The sequence below is a fragment of the Mauremys mutica genome, chromosome 1 (genome assembly GCF_020497125.1).
Source record: "Mauremys mutica isolate MM-2020 ecotype Southern chromosome 1, ASM2049712v1, whole genome shotgun sequence".
In the NCBI taxonomy this organism is placed as follows: domain Eukaryota; kingdom Metazoa; phylum Chordata; order Testudines; family Geoemydidae; genus Mauremys; species Mauremys mutica.
In genome coordinates this window covers 239,559,745-239,585,633 of record NC_059072.1, presented here as the reverse complement: position 1 = coordinate 239,585,633, position 25,889 = coordinate 239,559,745, and the positions used below count along the sequence as shown (strand labels likewise).

The 25,889-nt window shown below is 44.0% G+C and overlaps 1 long non-coding RNA gene across 1 annotated transcript; it reads left to right on the top strand.

Moving 5' to 3' along the window:
• Positions 1-3,549: 3,549 nt before the first annotated feature.
• Positions 3,550-5,872, top strand: LOC123362199. Its single transcript, XR_006576366.1, has 3 exons — positions 3,550-3,663; positions 5,083-5,172; positions 5,739-5,872. It is a non-coding gene; the product is annotated as an uncharacterized LOC123362199 (long non-coding RNA).
• Positions 5,873-25,889: the final 20,017 nt, after the last annotated feature.

The following is a 25,889-nucleotide window of genomic DNA, read 5'->3' as shown; positions in this document are numbered from 1 at the left end:
CTGCAGAATCATACTAGCCTTCTTTGCAGCTGCATCACATTGACTCATATTCAGTTTGTGGTCAGTGGTTTTTTTTTCTTGTATTGAGGTATGTTCTCTCGGGGTATTTGGGTGGGCTGTTCCAGGATGTGATCTACTTCTCTGGTGGAAAAACATTGGCTTACGTGCATGTCTCCAAAAGAATGTGGTATCAATTAAGGGTAGTCTTTTTTTATTAAAATAATCTTTAATAAGCACTGTGGCAGTCTGAGGAATCTGTCTGTACAATTTATGAATCCTGGCTGATATTATGAAGTTATTATGAAGCTGTTACTATGAAAATTGCTGTACCATGAATGCCCTTGCATACGTTCATACATCGTGAGTTGGCAAGATTGTAACATCTCTCCCAGATCAGAGACAAGAGTGTGTCATTAAAACTCAATGACAGACTAATCAAGGAAAGCAAGCCCATTGTCCCATGGTACTTTGAGCTGGGAGAAGATACAGATAGGAGGAGGAAGTCAGAGGGACATGGAGACCAGTGGAAAGTTACCAAAGCAGGACAATGAGAGAGGCAATCATAGCAAAAGATTATGGAAGGACTCACGGGGGGAAAACCCAAAGAGGCAGGAGGAACTGGCCAAGGTCAGAGGAAGAAGCAAGCTACCCATGTTTCATAGGAGAAGTCATAAAGCTGCAGTAGAAGGATCCTTGTATCCCAAAGAGGATCCTGACCCTAGCCGAAAGAACACTTTGGAATGGTGAGGAAACTGAGGCAGGAAAGTGAATATAAATATATATTATGTATTTCATGTATGATGAAATAAAGAGCAATAATGTGTTAGAATCCTGTGCAAAGTGTCGGTGTTTTGTGCTACACCTACCACATGGCCCCTTGAAGAGGTAAATCAGAATGTTCTCTCCTTTGGATAGAGTTGTGGGAGTTTTATGGGGGACTGAGGAAAGATTCTAAGGCTGGGCAAGTGCACCGTGTGTTCTAAACTCTCGGACACTGTGCCAGATAGACGATGTGCCTAGGGACCCTAAGACAAGGACAGTGCCTGAACTCTGTTCATACTCTGGAGCCTTAAAACACACAGGGGATTAAGTGTCTGGAGCTCCTTGCAACAATCTAGTGAGCTGCCAGCGGTGGAAGCTAGACTGAATCTATGATAAGAATAAATTAACAGACACATTTTCCAAACTATTTTTATCTCCTAAATGGGAGGGTGTTTTTTAGTCTGAATGATCATAATGCATATATTATAATATACAGCAATTCCTTTGAAGAAATGGTACATCATAAAATTACCTTTTGGAAATACACTAAATTAGATAAAATTTATTTGAAATACATGTTATCCAAAGAGCATCATAATTTATAATTTAATGTGATTATCCTTATGTATGGACATAATCTTCCCCTGATACACTTTTGCAACTCCCATGGATACCCATGAGAGTTAAAATTTGAGTAATTTACTTAGAGTATGAGATAGGTGTAATAAAAGAATACATTAAATTAATGTATCTTAACAAGGAGTCATCTGGTATGCTACCTATTCAGGACCTTAAATTGTGCTTTTTCATTAAGCTTATAAAGCATCCAAATAGTGTGATAAACTATTTAGTGTGTATGCCTGCCACTGCTCCCTACTGGATGTAACCAGAACAGTTAACAGCTAATGGACTGTTGGGTTTCCCTTGAGTGATATTGTACTTTTGGAGCAGGATGATCCAAAATGTTTCCCCTTTATAGCCATAAAATTCCAAATATCTGGGCTAGAGACATCTGTGAATTCCTAATTAACAAATATCATTACAACAAAGAGACATAACTCAACACCGATGAACACATACATAGCTTTTCTAGCATGAGTGGCCTTGCCAATTGCGAATTGTAACTGGTAGCGAGGAAGTACAATACTTGATCTAGTTCTTCCTTCATAGTTGTAGGGCTTCTAAGAGTCACCAAATATAAAAGAGGAACAAAGAAGAACAGCATATCAGGACAGACTATGCTGTGACATTCATGCAGAATTTATAGAGAATCAAAACAAAAATGCTTCCTCTTCTTGGCCAGCTTGAAATGAAATATCAGAGTTTTTAAGGTCACAGTGTAAACACTTGAGAAGCCAGACTAACTGCCAGAAGCAGCTTATGATTTTTTTTTTCTTTAAGTGAAAGGATATCATGAGGGGAAAAAAATCCTGCCTGGAATACTAATTAGAAAATAGGAATTGAATGTAATATCAAATGCAGCAAGCAGCTGTGGGCTAAGTCATAAACAGATAAATCTATGAAAGGTTCAGTTCAGATCAGGAGTCTCCTAGCTAAGCTCTTTTAATTTTTGGAGTTCCCTTCTGCACTCTCAGCAACAGCCTCCCTTTCTCGCTGCGGCTATGTCCCTCAGTCCCTTCTCTCTGTCTCCAGTGACACTGCTGTTCCCCAACCCAGCTCCAGCTCTCTCCAATTCTAACCAATTGACCCTTCCTCTTCCTAGGTCCCCTCCTTTAATCTGGCTGTGGTGTTGCTCCCCAGTCCCCACTCTGATGACCTGCAGAGTACAGCTGGTCAGGAATTTTTTTCAGTGAATCGTTTTTCATCAAAGAATGCCAATTTGTCAAAACTGTTTGTGAAAAAGGGGCAGGTGCTAAGACTTTTTCAACTTGAAAAAAATGTGTGTGTGGATGGGAGGGCGGGAGTTTCCAAATTGTCAAAGCATTTCATTTTGACATTTTCTAAATAAAAAAAATACAGTTTTCCAGTTCAAAACACTTTTTTTTGGTTTGGAAATGTAAACTAATTAGACTCAACAAAGGTTTTTTTAAAAAGTCAAAACATTTTGATTGACCTAAAATGTGTGTGTTTTTTTTTAAATATTTTTGAGATTTTTTTACTTTTCCTTCCAATTTGAGGCAGAAAAAACTTCAAACTCTTGAACATATATATGCAGGAGGAAAGCTCTTTCCCATCCAGGTCTACAGCATAGTGAGGACCATGGTTGTCTGCCCCATTTAGCAGAACTTAGCTGGCCTAGCTAAGTTCAGAAGCTGTGGCATCCGCTCTGATGGTCCTTTTTGGCAATGACTCAGAATGTTCACCTTTAGATTGAACATGTGCCAGAGAATGGCTGTTGGACCCAAACAGAGCCTGTTGAAGACTGAATATTTTTTTATTATTTGAGAGTACTCAAAGGTCTACTTGCTGCTTCACAGAAGACAATGAAACACAGTTATTTAGAGTTTAGATTGGAAACTTTAGAGGAGACACAATAGTGGAGTAGTTATTTAACAAGTGGGTAAACAACCCGTTTGGGGTTAACCATTGTGTGTCATATTAGCCATCTCTTGCTCTCCACAGCTCTGGGAGGCTGGAATCTGTGTCAATTTAGCTGTTTTTCCTCACCATTTGTATCTATCATAAAGGGGGCATAATCCTGCTTCCGAAAATAGAGAGCCTGTACTGGTGTAGGTTGGCACTTACTATAACAATTCCATGGTCACATAGACATCTCTGTGACCACACAAACTCTAGAATCATCAGTTTTACCACCTACCCTGGACACACAGGACAAGAGTCACAGTTGGTGTAAATGGTCATAGCTCTATAGACTTCATGTGCCCTTACTGGGGATCTGGCCCACGGACTTCACGATGCTCAACTAGGATAGACTTTGGGGTACTGCACTCAAAAAACTCAGATCTATGTCACTTGGACTAATGGACAATCACCACTGACTGTCAGCAGTAGCTCTGCCACTCACTTACCTAGTGGCTTTAGGCATGTTAATTTTTGTCTGGGCTGAGTGCAGATATATAAAATGGTCTAAATTTAACACTAATTCCATTTGACCTATTTACTGTATACAAATCTGTTGGGGATTTAAAGGAGTCTGTTAGTTGGCATAATTTACCTGCTGAGGAGCTGGATAATAAAAGAGGCTGTAAGCTAAAGCACCTCCCCGTGCACTTTAATTTCCAATTCATTGGCATGTTAGTTGCACAAATTAAGACCTTTTGTACATTGATAGTGAGTATAAATAGTTGTGAGGGAATCAGAGTGCAAGCAAGGAAGTCTGCAGGGATGGGGGTGGGGGGACTTAAACCTCCTTGTGTGTCGCTTGTCAAGTCAACCGTCTGTCTTTCTCCAGCTATAAAATGGGAATAATAATTAACACTTAGCAATCTGCTGTACAGGCCTGTTGTGAGGATTAATTATTTTGGAACTGTAAAGTGCTATGCAAATAATTCATATCAGTGGGGCGTTTGCCTTCTGTGGATTTAGAGGGTGGAGACCTGTGCCAATCCATCCAGTATAGTGGTACAGATACCCACCCCTGGGTACACGACAGCACCCTGTACTGGCTGAGTGAAGGGGGTGGATCATGGGAAGGAGCAGAAGTTATAAGGCAGTGACCCATTCCCAAAAGAGTCAGGAGGAGGAGAGGAGAACATGGGGGAGGACAGGGGCTGTCTTTTACGGTACTTTTTCTAGCTTTTTAAAAGTTTCAAGTTACACTTGGCAGGTGAACAAAAAGCACGTAACCTTTATTTTACCAGAACCAGGTCACCCATTCCTAAAGCATTAAAGCAGCTATCAGTCTAGTAATGCATCTTTCTCATTATACACTGTCCTTTGTCATATAGACACCTGGAAAAGTATAAAATACTGTTAGTTAAAACTATAATAACATAACTTATTAAAGTAGGGGTCCTAAGACCGTTTGTGAGAGAGAAAGAGACTTACGACAGTTTTTTTTTAAGTGTGTAGGTGCTATTGGTATAATACATAACTACAGTCTTTCTACCACTTCTTACAAATAACTAGAGAATATATCTATTCTCTAATACCCTCATAAATGCAGGGTAGGTATCAAGTCACAAGTATGGGGCTGACTATGTTAAAACTCAGTGTGCATAGATGTCTCTCAGAGGCTGGAAGAGGCTCAGATTGATTGGAGTGCTTGTGCGGGTAATGTGCTGTGCCTTCTCTCCAAATAGCCTGACTCCTATATGCTTACCAAACACCAGCACAAATTCCATCACTCCTCCTGCAACTGTTCCCAATGTACAGAGCTTTTTTTGATATCCTTTCCAGAAGTTCAGAAGAACACACCTACTTCTGGAAATATGCCATGGTGAAATTGATTCAACCTATACCTGGGAAATAATATTGACTTCAAATAAGGTACATGGAAGATTATTAGTTCATATTTCCTTACTAGTAGTTCAATTTATCAGATGAATTAAGAAGAAAAAATGGTGATGTTGGGCAGTAAGCAAAATGAATGTGATGTGAAGAGTGCCAGCTCAGTCATGACTGGAGGTCAAACAAGGTACATCTAAAGGCATGAGTTTTTACAGTCTGAGTTTAATGATTGTAATTCCAATCTATGGGGAATTGGGCTCACAAAGGGATGTGAAACACACAGTGAACAGGGGCTTGCTCCTACTATGGTACACTGAGAACCATAATTTTTTACTAACTTTTAAAAAGTAAATAACACTTGAACTTGTCTGTCAACAGTAGGCTTGTGTGTATGTGAGAGTGTGTGTGTATATACGTATATATAAGAGGACCTGGGGAAATATAGACCTGCTACCCTAACTTCAATATGTGAAAAGATACTGAAACAGATTATTAAACAATCAATTTGTAAGCACCTAGGAAATAATGGGATGATAAGGAATAGCCAGCATGGATTTTGTCAAGAACACATCATGCCAAACTAATTTATTTTCCTTTTTTGACAGGGTTACTGGCCTAGTGGATGAGGAGGAGGGAATCAGTAAACGTGATATACCTTGATTATTTTTAAGGCTTCTGACAGTCTCACATGACTTTCTCATATGCAAACTAGGAAAAAGTGGTCTAGATGAAATTACCATAAAGCACAACTGGTCGAAAGACCTTAGAGCAGTTATCAGTTGTTTGCTGTCAAACTGCGAGGGCATTTCTAGTGGGGTCACACATGGGTCAATCCTGGGTTTGGTACTGGTCAATATTTTCATTAATGACTTGGATAATAAAGTGGATAGTATGCTTATAAAATTTTCTGATGACCAGTTCTTGCCAAGTCTGTAGGCATCAGTTGAGCACTGACAAATTCATAGCTGGAAACCTGACCAGCTCACTTATATGTTAATATTGTTCAAGATAGGTGTTGAATTTGAAAGAATGTGTTTAGGGCTTCCAAGAGAGGTTATGGAATCCCCCTCACTGGAGTTTTTTTACAAACAGGCTGGAAAAACACCTGTCAGGGAGGGTCTAGGTTTACTTGGTCCTGCCACAGTGCTGAGGGCAGGATTTGATGACTTTTCAAAGTCCTTTCCACCCCAACACTTGTGTGTGCAAAGTAAGCAAATGCCAATTCTTAAAAAACAAGGGAAACACTCAATGGAGATGGGGCATTTCATTTATATTGTCGGGAGCCTTCACTTTGCAACAGTACATTTAATGAGCTGTCAAAATCCCTGTCTTGCCTAGCCAGTATTTTACAGGACCTAAAAGACCACATGATTTTTATAACTAATCCCCACTCTATCTGCTTACTCACTCAAAAGAGGAGAGTATTTTTTCCCTGTCTTTTGAGGGTCACTTATGTTGAATGCACCTTACTGTGGGAGCAGCCTCACAGATCTCAGCAAGGTGCAAAGTGCTCTGTCTATTCCAGGGGTCAGCAACCTCTGACATGCGGCTCGCCAGGGTAAGCACCCTGGTGGGCTGGGCCAGTTTGTTTACCTGCCACGTTGGCAGGTTCGGCCGATCGTGGCTCCCACTGGCCACGGTTTGCCGTCCCAGGCCAATGGGGGCTGCAGGAAGCGGCGCAGGCAAGGGATGTGCTGGCCACGGCTTCCCGCAGCCCCCATTGGCCTGGCACAGCGAACTGTGGCCAGTGGGAGCCACGATCGGCCGAACCTGCCAACGTGGCAGGTAAACAAACTGGCCTGGCCTGCCAGGGTGCTTACCCCGGCGAGCCGCATGCCAGAGGTTGCCGACCCCTGGTCTATTCTTTGTCTCTACTCACTGCCCTTCTTGCTGGGTATCTGTAATAGTTTTTGCTTTCTTTTGCTCAGATTAGTATTCAAGGGGATGGGTTTGTGGGGCTGCTGATGGGGACAGCCTCCACCTGTGGAGTCAGCTCTGCAGATGCTCTGCTGCCCCCTACTGTGGTTGCATGTTACATGGGTTGAGGTACATGGGTTAGCTCTGCTTAAGCTAGTGCCTAAAAGTAGTAGCGTGGCCACAGCAGCACAGGCACGGTTCAGGCTACCTGCCTGAGTACAATCCCGCCCGACCCCAGCGGTATGTACTCAGGCACTACTGCAGCCACTCTGGTATTTTTTTGCCATTAGTTCAAGCAGAACTTGTGTGTGTACATATACCTGAGGTGGTAATGTCCCAGCTTCTGTGCAGACATACCCTTTGGCATCTTTAGTTTTTGGTAGAGATCCCTCCACCTTTTCTGTATGTGCTCTGAATGCTGTGGGTGGTTACATGGCAAGAGAACACGTTATTAATGGCCTGGGTCCACAGCTGGGCCTTCACAAATGAGCTCAGATGGTTGCCTTGACCAACAGCATTAAATCATCCCTTTTAACTCCTGACTTCCTGAGAAGTCTTTGGGTGGAGTAGGCCAGCATGTTTGCTGATTTCCATGCAAACGCTGAGAGAACATGGCACCCACTCAGTATGACCAGCAGCAGTCACGTATCCCCTGACCCACTAACAATGTTTATAAAAGTGCCATTGTTTTCCTATCTTACTTTTCTCATTACACCAGAGGTAGGGAAGTGCTTTGCCAAAAAGGCAAAGCAAGTGAAATTATTTATTTGCTATGTCGATGAATCAAGCCTGATGCTACTATCTGCATTCAAAATCTCTGTTGTTGGGATACTTACTTTCAGCATGTCTTATGAAGAGGAGTCCAGGCAGCAAGGCAGGCACAGCACAGTAACAGTTCACTGCCTGAGACACTGGCTGATCCTCTTATCTTTCCTCAGTCTATTTTGGTGACATGGACAAACTTGGTCATTAACTAGGAGGCAAAGTTGCCTACCACTGGAATCCTCCACCTTCTGCTTCTGATAAAGCAGTGGCTTTGATGTTATTAGACATCCCATCTTATGAGCCCTTCTAGTAGAACTTTGGCTGGGGATTCATCACACATGCTGCTTACATATTCCTGGATGGTCTCTGGGGCATTCAGAAGTCTGGTATTACTGTGCAGCCTTCTATTGTTCCCCTGTGTGACCCTCCGGGCCTGCACCACTTAGTGCCTGACAGAACCCTTGGGTTTTAGCCAATATACAATGGAGACCCTCTCAGGGTCACTAGGAGGGAGCAATCTCTGTGCCTGGGATATGAGGAACAAGGTTCTTGGCATGCCTCCAGCCGGTGTGTTTGAAAGTGTGTGCGCTGTTTGTGTTTTAGAATATTAATTTGATGCAACAGAAAAGCTTCAACATGAAATTATCCAGTGTCTGAATGGATACTGGAAATAACAGCTGTATCCTGCCACAGCTACTTCATCTCCCTCTTCCCCACTGATAAAGGAAATGATTTCTTTACTCTGTCTGTAAGATCCATTTAGCAATTCGCATCATTTTCTTCACAGCACAATGCTATGCTGCAGAGTGTTGCTGCAAGCCCTTCTAGCAGAACCCTCCCTTCCTCCATTGCTTTCTCATCGCTGCAGGTCTCTGCCCATACAATCAGCATGTCTTCTATGCTTTGTTCTTATATGGCACAGTGTGTGTATGCCGTTGCAGGTCCCAGCTGGCTAAACAGAAAAGAGAAGAGCAGCAGGAGCTGCACAGACAAACTTTATATAAAGTCACCAGAAGAGCAAAATTGTCTTGCTATAGTAAATTTAGTGGGGAACTTTGGTGTAGATAAAAGCTTGCCAGCATGTTGTTATGTATAATGTGTATAACTGTTATTCAAATGACAAAGCACACCTTCTAGTAAACATCTCCTGCTGTAGTTTGGGGTTAGTGATGTTTGCTAGAATTAAACACGGCGATCAATTCACAAGGAACAATTTCATTTCTGTTGTATGATTAGGTAACGGGTGTGCTGTGACCACTGCTTTCCATGCTGACCACGGGGTTGCCAATGCTCCAGAATTGTCCCAGAGGCTCCAGGAATTAAAGATTAATCTTTAATTAAAAATTATGTCATGTGATGAAACCTCCAGGAATACATCCAACCAAAATTGGTAACCCTAGCTGACCAGTATCAGCTCATTGTTTCTTTGTACCCCTTTGTCGGCTTGTTGTATTTACCTGTTGCCTATAGTCACTATCTTTGCTGTGTGGTTAACCTGGATAATATGCAGTTGGGTTAGCCAAGTAACAAACCTTACCCATGTTACTGTGTCCTCATTGTTTTTGCACTCACCCTTGTGCATCCCACGGGTCAGTTGGGTCAATTGTGGAATAACTTGTTTGTCCTTCAGGGGAAACTGTGGGAAGGGATTGGAAGACTATCGGAACTTGAATGAATTTTGTCTGCATCCATCTGCAAGTGGATAGGTTCTAGCCTGGGCATTAACCTAGCCCCCTCTCCCCAGCCAGGACAGCTAGTCTGGGCTTAGAGTACCTTCAAATCTAGGCCAGAAGTTTTGTTTCAGATGGATGGTGGGGGAGAGGGAGATTAGGCTAAAACCTGGGTAAGAGTCTGGGTTAACTATGCAGTGAGGGCATATCTGTAGACTGCAAGCTTTTGGGGGCTGAGACTGCTTCTTTATTTGTTTGTACAGTGCCTAGCACAATGGAGCCCTGGCCTGTCGGTGCCACTGATTTTCATAAACTTCTTCGTCCAAAATGTTCCAAGTACTGTCTGAGCCTGTAGCTCTTCTCTAGTCAAAACCAAAAAGGAAGCTGCAGCTTGTTATGCGTATTCTTTTATTCTCTACGCAAAAGAATAAATGGACACAAATCTGACATCAGGAATCATAACATTCAAAAACCAGTGGGAGAACACTTCAACCTCTCTAACCACTCAGTGACAGACTTGAAGGTGGCAATTTTGCAACAAAAAAACTTCAAAAACAGACTCCAAAGAGAAACTGCTGAACTTGAATTAATATGCAAACTAGATACTATCAACTGTGGCCTAAACAAAGACTGGGAATGGTTGGGTCATTACACCAATTGAATCTATTTCCCTATGTTAAGTTCTCCTCACACCTTCTATGGGCCATCTTAATTATCACTTCAAAAAGTTTTTTTTCCTCCTGCTGACGATAGCTCATCTCAATTGATTAGACTCTGCCTGTTGGTATGCATACTTCCACCTTTTCATGTTCTCTGTATGTATAAATATCCCCTGTCTGTGTGTTCTATTCTATGCATCCGAAGAAGTGAGCTGCAGCTCACGAAAGCTCATGCTAAAATAAATTTGTTAGTCTTTAAGGTGCCACAAGTACTCCTGTTCTTTTTGCGGATACAGACTAACACGGCTGCTACTCTGAAATAAACCCTAGTGTTCATGTATGTAATACAATGTAAATGTCATTAAAACTTTTCCAGACAGATTTGGCTTGCACTGAACCAATGAAAGGCACATCTACAACCTAAAGAAAATGTCCCTGTGAAATTTCAAATTTCCAACACTTTCACTGAAATGCCAGAGCTATTGAAGGGGAAAAAGTGCCAATTTTTTTCCAAATATAAAAACTGCATTTTCTCCACTGATTCCTTGCATGTTAACAATGCAGGGCCGGCTCCAGGCACCAGCTCGGCAAGCAGGTGCTTGGGGTGGCCAACAGTGAGGGACGGCACATCCGGGTCTTTGGCAGCAATTTGGCGGCGGGTCCCAAGGGAAGGACCTGCTGCTGAATTGCCGCATAAGAAGAAAGTGGCGTGGTGGAGCTACCGCCAAATTGCCACCAATCATGATCATGGCTTTTTTTTTTTTTTTTTGCGGCTTGGGGCAAAAACCCTGGCGCCAGGCTTGTAACAATATCACTGTGTTTTGCTTACGCTATTGTTTAAACAAAAATCACCCCTCGACTGAAAGCAAATATACCTAATGCCGGCTGAAAATATAGGGTTTAGAGAAACTTCTAAGCACTGAGAGTGATCCTTTGGACTGGAAATGCTGAGGAAATCTTAGTGATATGTTTCACTAGGCGTAGCACCTGTGCTGGCTTCCATCATACTCTGGTGAAATCTGTCAGCATTGTGTAATACAGCTGTCATTCTATACCAGTCATTTTATACCACAAAGTTTCAAAAAGAAGAAATGAAAATTAGCATCTCTAATTGGGACCACAGAGGGTGAGAGATGGAAAGTTAATTAATTAGGCAAAATGGAATTTGGTTCATACCCCTACTCTTACTAAAAATAACCTGGAACTTTTAATAATCACAAGTGGTGTGTATGTGTGTGTGTAATAAAATAATACACTTGTGGTCAGTATATGTTGTGATTAGTGTGTGTCAGTGTGTATACACACATACATCTACTAACTATAGTATTATATATACTATGTTATTTCATATATACTAGATCTTCTAATAGTCTTTCTGTGTTGACTTTCCTTATGCTAGTTTAGATCTTTGATATTTTGCAACATAATATAAATACATTCAAACCAAGTTAATATAAGGATTTATTTGGTTTTTTTTATTTAACTTGTTCGAATTATAGAACACCACTGTCACACCACGTGTCCACAGAGTCACAACCACATGCAAGAGAGCACAACAGAATGGACACTTCTCATACAAAACAAGAATAGGGCATGCAGCATGTTGGGCTATATTAAACACATATAGGGGGGAGGGATAGCTCAGTGGTTTGAGCATTGCCCTGCTAAACCCAGGGTTGTGAGTTCAATCCTTGAGGAGGCTATTTAGGGATCTGGGGCAAAAATTGGTCCTGCTAGTGAAGGCAGGCGGTTGGACTCAATGACCTTTCAAGGTCCCTTCCAGTTCTAGGAGATTGGTATATCTCCAATTATTACCTAATATCTCAGTGAAATTTATGGCACTGTTTCAGTTGCATAATGTCAGTGCTGGGATCTCATTATATCCATAGAGTTCTACAAACCCTGTTTTTGGTGGGTTTTTTGTTTTGTGTGGGGAGCAGGGGAACTTCACCTCTTCATGACAGTAAGCATAACACGGCAGAGAGTGCAGCACAGGAGTTATGATATGTAATGTTTTGATACATATGATTCATCATCCAGTCAGTTCTTTTTTGCAGAAGCATAATTGTCCTTATATAATGTTATTTCCAGTCATTGTGAAAAGTGACGCTAATTTGGAGGCATAGGGGACAGTGAGACCAGGTCAATATACAAAATGAATATAATGCAAGAGAAATATGTATGGTGGGGCATCAACTTAGGGCAAAAATAGGTACTAGGACAAACACAGAAATCAATATTCAGGTTCTCCCTTTCTCCATAGACTTGGTAAATGTGAGTCTAACAGTGGATCTGACATTTGCCAGCAGTGCCTTGACTAGTTCCTTATCTCACCACAAACCCTTTATCCAAACATCAGTCTCTGGTCTCAGGATTGCACCTTCTGAGGAATCATGTCCTAACTTTCATGCATTTTTCCTATATGGTTGTCTTAAGGTTCTGCAATCTTAACTGCCTACCACTTTAGGCATCCATTTAACATTCCTTTGGCTTCTTAGCACTTATGGAGAGACCAGGAACTCTAATGGAAGATGAAACAATAGATCCATGGGGAAAGGGGCAAGTCCCAGATAGGTCTGAAGTCTACAGAGGTCAGCTAAAGAATAAAATATTTAAGTATTTCACTTTGCAAAAAACTACCAAAATATCTGTAGTAATAATAATTAACTTCTATGCCTCTATTTAATATTTACTTCAGCTAGAATCCAAGCAGCAAATGTAACCCAACCCCACAACTCCAGTATCTATGGGCTTGCTTCTTCAAAGAGCATTCTGGCTTTGATTCAGCAAAGCAAACGGCAAGTGTTAACTTTACGAAATCAGTGGGAATACTCAATGCTCAAAGTTAAATTCTAGGTGGGTCAAAAGAACCCTCACAAGGTGTCCAATTTAGGATGTGACACTGATAATTCTAAAGAAATTAAACAGTGATTGTTGAAGGCGAAAGAAGGTAATTGAGAACCAAAAAGCTCCAAGTCATTTGAAATCACTAACGTGTATGACTCTGGAATAAACAGATCAAACCTCATGTTCTTTTAGCGTATGTATTCACTACATAGTTAACTCAAGTTATTTTCTTGAGTTAGCCTAGCTCAAATGAGGTCAGCCACACTGACGTCTGAGCTTCTATATCTGTCCTGGCACTGCACTCACTCGTGTGTGGTGCTGGGACTTTTGGGAGCAGGGTTTTTCGCACTTCACTAAACTGAGCTGTTCTATGGAATTCTTTCTCAATGAATTGTGGAAGAGTCAGTCTGTCCTTTCTGGGCACACAGTGGGAATTGTGAGGAGGCATTGGAGGAACAACAGCATTTCAGTAGGGTTAGTCTGCATCTATATATGAATGCTTGTGTTAGTAGCTAGTAAGTTGTACTGCCCCCTGCCCATGCCTGCAACTCACAGGCAGCCAACTCAAGCTAAAAGTACCACCGCTTGAGTTAGGGGAAGCTCTTGAATCATAACTCAAATTAACTTTGCAGTGAAGACATGCTTTTAGAAAGGGAAATAGCTGTAAAATTAGATAGTGTTTAAATCCTGTTTGGATCACCCAATAACATGAGTTTTTGTTCACATAAATTAAAGACACTTTTACTTGTGATGGTCTTTAGCAAAGCCCTTGGCAGTCTAGGTGAAAATACACTTCTTGTGCTATCCCTGAAGGATAAAAGCAAATAATTCTGTTTCCTTAGTAAAGGACAACAAACACTTGTGACTTCTTCCTAAATATATTTTTAAAGCTCTGACTGCTGGGTGAAATATGTTAATGCACTAGAATTTCATGTCTGGAGATCTGGGTGTAAATTTGGTTTAGAATACAAATGAAATGGGTTTGGTGTTCTCAATCTAACAAGGAGATGTCAGTCTACAACATAAAATTGGTACATAAATTGGCATGATTTTCATTCTCTGCAAATCTACTTTGCTGCAGATAAGAAATAAGGTGCATTGGCAGAGTTGTGATGTTAATGATTCTATTGCACCTATTTCAGTATGCCTGTCTCTTCCTAGTTCATGACAATAAAAATTCACTTGACTTGCTCCCTTAAACGTCTCTTCTCTGGAAAATCTGAATATCTTAAATGGGTTAGAGTCTTCTTTTTTTATGGGCCCAGTTCTGCCACTCTTATCCACAGAAAGAAGTGGCAGAGTTGGGGCGTGACCTCAATAAAGTAGAGCGCCTCTTCTGAAAATGTGTTTTTCTATAAACATCTCGCAATGATGGAATGACTGTAAATCATATTACCTTTTTGGTTTAGTGCAAATTGGGACATCATCCAATTTACACTTAGAGGCCTTTAATAATCTTCATAAAAAGCTGGTGTCCGCATTTGAGAAGTACTGCCATATTTTCATTGTTGATCAGTATGTTGTTGTTTCATTCGTTATTTCTTTTTGGCATTTTGTTGCATGGTGGGACTGATCTTTAAAATCCCAAACTTGGCTTTTGTGGCTCAGTAGATTTGTAATGTATTTTGCTATTTATCTGGTGTGCAATCCTAGCCCCTCACTGAAGTCAATGGGAAGTTTGCCATCAGCTTCAGTGGGACTAGGAACACTATTATCTTATCAAACCTCTTGCATCACACAAGCCATAGAATTTCATCCCATAATTCCTGCAGTGAAGAGCACTATTCTTCCCTGCTGTGTGATTAAACACTGAACTCAATAAACTGTGGTTCAGGTAAAGCATATATTTCATAGAAAGACATCCAGTCTCAAGGCAAAGAATCAAAGTGATGATGAATTTACCACTCTTCCTGCTAAGCTCGTTATTTTCTGCTACGAACTTTCGATGAAAGAAGAACAAAATGTGTACTCTCACACTCCTTTAAAAAATAACTGGAATGGCTGAGAAACTACTCAGGTGGTACAATCCTTCCTATTACCCAGCTTGGGTTTAAACATTGTTCACAATACAATACGTATTTGATCCACTGGAAAAGAACTGAGGATTGTCTGACACAATTTGCTCATCGTGATCCGGACAGTTGCTCTCCCCTTCTAATACTGCAGCACAGGGATAACCCTCACTGATCACAACAAGGAAAATATTTTTTGTAGTATTGATAAAAAGAAAGTTAGAAGGACCTGCATGGAGTACTGCAATCCTACAGAGGCCAACAGAGAGGAGCTTACATTATATACATTATAAACATTAGTAATGGCTCAGAGGGAATCTGAAGAGCATATAGCCAGAATCATTAAGACAAATAAGAGATTATTTAAGTATATCTGAAGCTGTGTGTGAGAGAGATAAATGGTGGGCTTGCTGGACCAATGGGGACTAGAAATGGAAACTGAGGAGGTGAAAAGCTTGCAGAGAAAACAGATGATTTCTTGGAATCATTCTTCACCAAAGAGGATGCTGAGAAGACACCTACATTGAACCTCCTCTTTTCAGCATTCTAGCCATCCCTCTACCTGCAATCTCCCCTGCCTTCAGCCACCCATCTCTTCAGTCCTGGCAGCTGTTACGTCTTGTCTCTTTCTAAAATCCTTTGAGACCCTCTTCCCTGTCTGAAAGCTAGATTTGAGGCCAACTATATTTATTCTGAGTCTCCAAGCAGAGCCTCTTACTTGGAAAGCTGTGCACTTCAACTGACATGCAATTAAACCAGTGTTGTTCCAAATCTTACATATGGCAGACCAGAATTTCAAATACTTCAGGCGGAGCAACAATACAATTGGGAAGCTCCCTGCTAGGATCTTCACATATACAACCAGAGGTGATGTGTGGGGCGGGGAGAGGAGGGGAGGATGCAGGGGTCACATGCCCTGGTAGGGGGGAAATTTCTGTTTGTCATTAATACCCATGCGCCATCTTGAATTTCTGACAACAACAACTAGAAATCCAGCTTGGCTGTCCTTCTTCCCCCTCCTCAGGTATAGTTTCCTGCCCTTTCTACCAAAAGGTGGGAAACCAAGTAACCATGTGACATGTAATCTGCCCAGGAAAAGCAGGGCATGTGGGCTAGCACTTCAGGAGGACAGGGCTGCCCATCTGAGTGGCAGAGTGCTGGAGGTGCTGCTACCACAGCAGTGTGTTCTTCTCAGGTATGTAGGCCAGAGCACAATGCCTTAGGGTTCCGGGAGGGTTTAACATGCTTGTACACAAAGGTGAGCTGCTAGCTGTCACGCTCTCATCTGGATCTTACTTACACCCATGACAATGCAGGGGATGAGAAAGAAGAATCACCAGCATCAAGTAGAGTTTACCACCTACCTGTCACCTGTGACTGCAATCCACTGGTTGCATGGTTGGGTTTCCATGCCCGAGTGCACTAGGGACAGGAGTCGATGGGTAGGCTGAGAGGCCAGCAGCTGGTGTGCTGCTGCGTCCTGCAAGAGAGCGGCTCAGTGCTGGCTACCACAGGGTGCTCGTTCCCCACAGAGCCAGCGTGCTCATTGCTTCCTCAATCAGGAAGCACCAACTGGAAGCTGGAGGTTTGGTTGCAGGCTTTGTCCCCTGATTAACATTTTGTGGTTGGCCAACGCCAAGTAGCTTTTAGTACCATTTGAAGAGCCCTAGCCTGTGGCTGAGGGTTGGCTTGCCATGGCTGATGACTCCCAGCCATTGCCAGGAGACAGCCACCAACTGCAATAAGGTCAGCGAGGTGGGCAGCAGGCCAAGGCCACCATAGCAGAGTATCTCTGTTAGACCTGGCCCTGCAAACTGGCAGTTATCGAAGAGACGACAAGGCGAGCGGAAGATAGCTCTGCCTTGTAGGCCCGAGGCCCCCACCTCACGCTCCCGCCATATCCCATGCTGCCGAGGAGATTAGAAGACCCGATCTCTGACATACTGAGGCAAGGAGCCTGGTGTGAATTTTTGCTGCTGCTCAGCAGTAGTAGTGACAACTTGACCAGCTAAGAAGAAAATAGTTTGAACTATTCTTACTATCAATATGAGGTCAGTTACAAACAGGCCATGCGAATCAGAGACTTTGAGTCCCACTTACAGTCCCAGGACCTGGAAATAGAGAAGCTTGCATTCAAGTTTGAGGGCTTAGTGGCCCAAAACAGCACATATGTGTCACAGGTCGGAAGGTGAGAGCTGAAGGTCTAGAACCTCAGTGAGCTGCTGGCTAAGAGGGAGAAGGAATTGCTCTCTGTTAATAACCAGGAGAATGAATTGCAGGCAGCTATCCACGAGCTGCTAAAGGAGCTGTGCTCTAGCCAACACCACCAGGCTGAGCATAGCAGTTGCTTTCAGACTGTGGAAAAGCTGAAGGAAAAGTTAAGAAGGACAAAGGGAATGTTATGGGCAGTAAGCAAGGCTCCCTTGTGTGGGAGTAAAGCTACCACAAGCTGCAGCAGCAGCCCAGTGCTTTCAGAGGAGGAGTTCTGCTGTGCCTCCCTGAGGGTTACTGAGAGCTCTGAGACACCTTCAGCTCCACCACAGGAAGCCTGAGAGGAGGGGTCTAAGCTGCCCATGGCCCCGATCACTATGACCGCAGTTAGTTACGGGCCAAGGTCAGCAAGGCCCCTCGAGACCAGGCAGAAGCTAAAGGCTTACACCCCAGAGCAGTCCACATGATGGGGAAGGCACTGGGTCCCCTTACAAGGGACACAGCACTGGACTGGCTTGCTAGGCTGTGCCCCATACCAGGTATTCTAAAGGAGGATGCTGCATCCGTAATCAGAGAGTGCATGACAGGAGAGGACTTCGGCGCCCTGCCAAGTCAACTGCAGGTGGGAGATGTAGATTCCAACCTGCAGCTTTATGAGGGCATCATGAGGTTCTACTTCCCTCATCACAACCTGATTGGGAGATATTATTCTGAGAGGCAACGGGCAGGAGAGCAGCCAGAGCGTTATCTGAGTAGGAAGAAGCTCCTATTCTGGCTAGCGGGAGCCCTCACTTGTGACACCCCGGAGTTTGTGGAGACAGCTCTCCAGGGATTGAGTCCCACTTTACAGACCTCCCTGGGAGCTGTGGACCCACAAAACGCCTCTTAAGGGGACCTGGAAACCCGACTGAGAGTCGCTTATGAGAGGCTTTCCCAGCTGCCTCTAAGAAGAGGGTTTCGGTGGTAACCGAAACATGCAAGAAGGAGTTTACTAGCCCCCTCAGCAGCCCAAAGAGCCTGTGACCCACCAAGTCAAGGAAGAGGCCCGATCATTCCGGAACCTCGTGTGGAAACAGCTGCTCCAGTTCGATAGGAAGGAGGACATTGACAGGTTGTTGACGGAAGAGCTGCTGCAGCGTCTGGCTCAATGCAAGAAAAACAAGAAGGAGCAGTCTGCAGCATCCACACCGTCATCACTTAATCTACTATGATGGGGCCAGATTTCCCCGCAGCCTGAGGAGAAGGTGCCTATACAACTAGATGCTTGGGGTAGGCCCACAACATTGGGCAGCATTGGGCGGGAATTTGGACAACTTAACCAGCGACTGCTGGTTGATACTTGCACCTCAGTCTCCCTTCTCTGTTAGGAGGAAAATTCAACTGTGAAGAAAATCCCCATAAAAGACAAAAAGGTGCTGAAGGGATACAGTAGGGGCAATAACATCATATCCTTCATTGTTACCGTTACTTGCACCATACAGGACCTGTCGGCCAAGATTGCCTTTGGAATCCAGTGTTTGGGTGGCCAAGGCATCTTAGGCATCGATCTCCTCAAGAAGCTTCATGTAATCATGGACATGTAACAGCCAGCTGCTCCAATTCACAGACCAAGACCAGTATGGAGTGGTAGCTGCTTCCCACAGGGTTGTGGCCCTGAAGGCCCCTGAAACATGGTGCATCCCTGTTGGGAAGCAGCTGCAAGGCACTGTGAGGCCCCACTCAGCGCAAGCGGCAGAGGTGGTAGCTGTAGTGTCCGTCCTATACAAGAAAGACAGAGATGCCAACATCTGCATCTGCTCGGATTCGGAGAGGGTAGTTTGTGCTCTGACCTGCTGGATGCCTGTCTGGATGCAGTGTGATGTGAAGTCAGGAGATGGGAAACTGATCAAGTACGCTGCATATCTTCGTCATGCGTGGGACTTGGCTTCTAGTTGAGAAGGAGCCACGGTCCTGTGCAAGGTAAATGCCCACCGCAGAGACTTGCCAGAAATATCCCAACTAAATCACCGAGCCGACTGCCTTGCCAAGGAAGCACCATTCTTAGGGGATGAGCACTTGTGGCCCTTGACTCCTGAACCAATAATGCATGTTCAGCATCAGGACATTGATCTAAACCAGCAGATGGAGATAAAAACGTTACAGGAAAAAGACTCTGATGTGCAGGATCTCCTGAAAAGGGAAGACTATAGAGGTTTCTCTATATTCAAGGAAAAGCATGATCTGATCTTGGCCCGAAAGAAGAACTCACAGGAGGTTTTGCCAGCCTTAGTACTATCATCATGTTTCTATAAGGAGATCGTAACTCTAGTGCACAACTAGGGTCAGTTTGGCACCAACAAGACTGCAGATTGGTTCATCTGTGTGGCCTGGAGGCCTGACCTGAATAAGGACGTCACCCTGTATATCCAGTCATGCCTGAGCTGCACTGAGAACAACTCAGACAGCCATGTCATTAAAAGTCCTATGCACACCACCTGGCTGAAGGTCCATGGTGCAGGATACAGGTTGACTATATCGGACCTCTACCCTGTACTGGCCATGGGCACAAATACTGTCTGGTAGTCATGGACGTATTCACGAAATGGGTCGAGGCATGCCCCACCAGCAATTGCACTGCTGCCACTACTGCCAAGGTCCTCCTCAATGAGACCTTCACACGTTTTGGCCTCCCTGCATCAATAGACTCGAATCAGGGACTGTACTTCGTGGGTGAAATGACCAAATTCCTTTGCCAAGCCCTTGGAATCAGGCAGAGATTCCTTGTGTCAGGCCATCCTCAGAGCTCACGTATTGTCGAAAGGACGAACTGCACCCTGAAAACCACTCTGAGGAAGGTCATCAGTCATCACAGTAAGGACTGGGATTTAAAACTCCCAGTGGTCTTGGTGGCAATATGATCCATCATGGAATCTCATGGTTTCATGCCACACGAAGCTATGCTAGGCAGGCCTTTGAGACTTCTGGAACTCTGGTGGGTGGGAGGGCAATCCTCTGATGAATACCAACCCAGACTGACAATAGATAAGTATATGTCAAAGTTCCTGACTGACATAAGTACTATCCAGCACCAGGTAGCCGTGCAATTAAAATCAAATGCACGAGGGATGGATAGACAGCTGGAGCAAGTGAAGGTGACAAGGTAGGAGGTTGGGGACCGGATAATCTTTAAATTTTACTCATGATATGGCCACACTCTGAGCCTGAGGTGAGTGGGACCAACCACTATCATCAGCAAAGCCAGCCCATGCGTTTATCAGATTGAAATCCCTGGTAAGCATAGGAAGAAAACCAAATGGTTTCATTCCAGCCAAATGAAGACTTGAAAGAGCACTGGAACTGGGAACAAGTCCTAACACATGTCTTCTGTTTCTGCCGTAGGAGTCCCACTTCTGTCCTCTCCTCCATCGGGTAATATTATGTCTGACCATTGTACATAGCGTAAATGGAGTTTTCTTTGTGAAACCAGGGGATCATTTCTATTGTAATTATGGAACTGCTGTATTTACCCCAGAAACTGCGAGCCAAAAGTTTATTAGGATTTTCCATGGTCAAGGCCCTTTGGACGGATTAACCCCAATAACCCTTTTCAATTATCTATCGGGACCTAAATGTGTTTTATTGTGGGTCCTGGAGAAGGAGGGTTACTGAGATTCTATAATGGGCCAGAGGTCAGGCTCCTATCTAACTACTGTCAGAGATGCTGGTCTATTAGGGCAAGTAAATCAAGTCCCAAATGCAGACATGTGGGAAGTCACCAACCCACAGATAAGGTGCTCCGGTGGTTTGCTCACCAATAGACCTTCTAAATGTATTTGTTTTTCCTCCAATTTAAGTCTCAGCATCCAGGAGGGGCCTCTCACCATTAAAATTTCCCTGAGTTTACAGTTCTCTCATCCTAAATTACAATTCAGACTACATACCGTTCCATCTCAGATTATGTTAATTGTACTGGTAGTTTACCCCGTTTCTGTAATAGTTCTAACTATGTGAATGAGTTTTGCTTGGCTCAAACCCAAAATAAGCTTATTTAGCAATGTTATGGGGACATTGACATTCTCACCAACACCAACGAAGCTGGAATGTGGTATTTGGTAGGTCCATATGGTACTATACAAACAATAAAGGTTACTGTCATCCCTAAACCTCTAATTAGCCACGTGGGCCCTGTTGTGGTCAATGAGAATTTAAGGCGACTACTAATCTCAGACCCTAGGTACTCAGTGAAGAGGGTTAATGTCAACATGCAAACCCTAGTAAGCAGCATAGAACCCAAATGCTTACCCTTTGTAAAATCTGTTGTCCAGCATTGAGAAGCTTGGATTCAGGGTGCTGAACCAAGGTATTGGGGTCATGGGAAATGAGAACTGGCTGCCAACATCATGGGCAGTATAGGAGCAAGCATTGGGTTTGGTAAGCTCCCTGGGTACTTGATCTCTGGCCTTACGGGTCAATAATCTGTGTCAAGAGATGACAACCCTTAACCAGCCACTGTCAGCAGCTCTAGACAAAATTGGAGACCTAGGATACAATCTGCCTGATGTAATCAAGGCCTGGTATAGTTTCCAGAATAAGGATATCAAAAGAATCATTAGCAGTATAGAGGGTCTCCAGGGAAACACCTTGTGGGCACTGGCATGCATCCAGATAGAGGTCTGGCTGCAAGCAGTATCCAGTGGCATTTTGAGATTAGGATTTCAGGGCTCCCATGCCATTCTGCTCCAACACAGACCCAGGGTCTGAACCAGGCGCCCCAAAGCTGCAAACTTAACTGAAAATGGCTTAGCAAGTGCTCCTGTCTCAAGCACACAGACACGCAGCTCCCATTGAGATCTGGGCGTCATGGGTGCTGGAGATAAGGTAATCTGCTAAGTGGTTTTCAGTTACGTCTGCAGCGTTGGGGCGTGTGGTTCAGACCCTGGGTCTGTGTTGGAGCAGACTGGCATGTCAGGCTCAACAAGGCAGGGTTCTGGAGGCCCAAACTGACAGAGAAAATGGGCTCAGAGGTAGTCTCAGCACATCAGGTGACAGTCCCAAGGGGGTTTCTGTGATCGAACCCATCACAATACCCCATTTACTTACCTTGTTTAACTGTTGTTGGTGTAATAAAAATACCTGTGTTTTGCACCTACAATTCCTTGTTGGTTTTTATTTTGGGTGATCTTAAACCCCGATCAGGGGCGGCTCCAGACATTCCGCCACCCCAAGCACGGCGTCATGCCACGGGGGGTGCTCTGCCGGTCGCCGGTCCTGCGGCTTCGGTCACCGGTCCCGCGGCTCTGGTGGACCTCCCGCAGGCGTGCCTGCGGAGGGTCCGCTGGTCCTGCGGCTTCGGTGGAGCTGCGGGACCAGCGGACCCTCCGCAGGCACGCCTGCGGGAGGTCCACCGGAGCCCTGCCTGCCGCCCTCCCGGCGACCGGCAGAGTGCCCCCCGCGGCATGCCGCCCCAAGCACGCGCTTGGCGTGCTGGGGCCTGGAGCCGCCCCTGACCCCGATGATAGATGCGGGTAGGGAGACGAATCTCTTGACTGGTCTCCGGCCAGCCTAAAACAGTCAAGACCCCCCAGAGATTTCTCAGGACGCCTCTGGGGGAGACGCCCAGCAGCAAGGAGGCAGCGCTCCTCCCCTGATAGCAGCACTCAGTAATTGGAGGAACAGACTTGTCTCCTCTATAAATACTTTTCTGCTGTCAAATCTATGGTGTTCCCATCAGCAGTCATTTCACACCAAATCATGAACTTAATCTGAAAAGATTTGTGAATAAGATCCTTCTATGTTGACAAATTTTATATTCTTCACTCTGGTGCTCAAATGATTTTGGACTGTTTGCATTTACAAGGAGGTAGAGGAGCTGAATACTGAGATTAGCCATTGGGATATAACTTGAGCCCTTGTTCAGTACTTAATGTGACAGTCTGTATCCTAAAGAAATATGAAAATGACGATACCTATCCTTGCCATTTGCTGCTAGGCTCATCTGCATTTTTTCAATTATGCGATAACCCAGCCTAGGAACCCAAAGGGACTTGAATTATTAGCAGAGCTTACACACTTGTGCTAAAATCTGATGGGAAATCATAATATTAACATAAACTATACTATTAATATCAATATTAAAACATGGCTTGCCACTTGTGTGTTCATAACATGCTGGGTTTTAATGCAGCAAATGGTATTTCTACATCAAACACTACACCACTTTCAAGCAAGGTTAACAAAAATTTGAATTATTGAACAGTGCCTAGGTAATGTAAACACATCACTTTAAACATGAACAAAACATTGAATGGAGATTTAGATTTTGATGTTCGTTCTTCAGTCATAGGTTTATATAAAATTTATCTGAGGTTTTGATTTGGAAGCCAACAAACCTTCGTCATTTCTAGTTTTTTTTATGTACTATGCTGTATATAAATGGGGAATTATGGTTTATGTTGATGTCATGGTCATGAGAGAATTTTTGAGAAAGTCTGTTGTTATAACAAGGCTGTGGTTGAGGTGCTTTGGGTATACAGTATATAAAATATTCTACACAGGTTAGAGTTTGCTACACACATTTTTGAGACAAATTGGATGCTGGAATATTTTAATTAAAATGAACGCAAATCACATTTTATTTTAGGGACGTTCTATGCCCTGTGTTATAAGGAGGTCAGACTAAATGATCACAATGGTTCCTTTTGGCCTTGGAATCTATGAAACACATTTATAAATAATAATCAAAATAACTAGGAAGGGGGAAGGGATAGGTGAAACAGTGATTTAAAGCATTAGCCTTTAATCTTTGCATCACCTGTGCAAAGTGAGTATAAAACGTTATGGTTGTGGTTTGGCAGTGCTTGTAGGCACTCTGCATGCATGTCAGTGACTAAACAAGATGCAAGACAGTGGATATGTAGGCCTATTTTGTTAATCATTTATAGTGCATTAGCACCGTCAGGCCCCTACTCAGAATTGGAGCCCCATTGTACTGGGTAATATGCAAACATAGAGTAAGAAAAAGTCTCTGACCCAAAGAGTTGGCGACAGACAGGAAAAAGGATTATTATCTCCATTTTGCAGATGGAGAACTGATCTATGGAGAGAGACAGACCCAAATCCACAAATCGTTGCAGTACCTCACTTTTAGGGGCCTAGCCACTAAGTGGAATCCACAGAGCGTGAGTTAGGCTATACAATGCATGGGGGAAAAATAGGCATCTAAGAATGGGATCCACACAAGCCAGCATACTAGGCAGGGAGCCACCTAAGCTAGCCAATAGCAGATGGTGAAGAGAAGGGTTTATCCTAAGCCTGGCCCCTCTCAGGGAGTTAGATGCCTAAGGTTACACCTAGACAACAGCTGGGAGACGTAATTCCCCACTTTAGTAAACACATGCACTAGGTCTGCTTGAGCTAGTGCCTACAAATATCAGGATGGCTGCTGCAAGCAGCACAGGTGGCAGTTTGGGATCTCTGCCTGAGTACAATACCCTGGGGCTGGATGGGATTGTATTCAGGTAGCTAGCCAGATCAGCTGCGGCCACACTGCTAGCATGCATGTACATCTACTCAGCTGGGAATTACACCTCCCAGCTGCTGTGGAGACATATATTTTATCCAGACTGGAGGTCGGTATTTTATGTTTGCTTAGGATCTACAGCCATGAGCCCTCTCCTGGAGTCAGGCACCTAAACTGTCTTTTTGCAAGAATGGCAGCGGTGCCTGCCTAACTCCACACAAAATGGCTAAGGAGGGAGGGGCAGGGAGCCTCTCTTATAACCTGTAGCCCAGCAGCTGGCAGGCGGGACACTCCAGTTCAGTTTCCCCCTCTACCCGATGAGAAGGGATTTAAACAGGGGTTTTTCCACCTCCGAGGTGAGTTCCCTTAACTACTGAATTATAGAATCATTGTTACTCACTCTTTGGCATCATGCATATTTAGTTATGTACCCAGAGTGGAACAGCTTAAACTGGAGATATTGAGAGAGGCCCACATCAGAATATCCCATAGACCAGTGGTTAGGGCACTCACAGAAAAGGTGGAAGACCTCTGCTAGAATTCCTTCTCATCAGGCAGAATGGAGGTCTCTCACATCTCAGCCGAGTTCCTTATCTACTAGACTAACGGATATAAAGGGGTGATAGTTGCTGCTACTTGCTCTGAGAACACCTACCAGATTTGGCCCACCGGTGTGAGGATCCTGCTGGGTTTGAGTGTGCGATAGGTGCCCAGGTTCCTAAACTGAGGTAGCAGAACACATGCCCTGAGGTAGAAACCTAGGGGACTTTGACAGCAGAAACTTAATTAGGCAGCAGCATAGCCAGGATTTTAAGGAGCTCAGTGGTGCCTAAATTTTAGACTTAGACACCTAACTCCCAGTTTAGGTGGCTAAGTCCTTTTGTGTATCTAAGGGCAGGTCTACACTAGGGGGGAAAATCGATATAAGATATGCAACTTCAGCTATGTGAATAACGTAGCTGAAGTCGAAGTATCTGATATCGAATTACTTACCGTCCTCACGGTGCGGGATCGACGTCCGCGGCTCCCCATGTCGACTCCGCTACCGCCGTACGCATTCATGGAGTTACGGAGTCGACATGAGCGCTTTCGGGGATCGATATATCGCATCTAGATGAGACGCGATATATCGATCCCCGAGAAATCGATTGCTACCCGCCGATACAGCGGGTAGTGA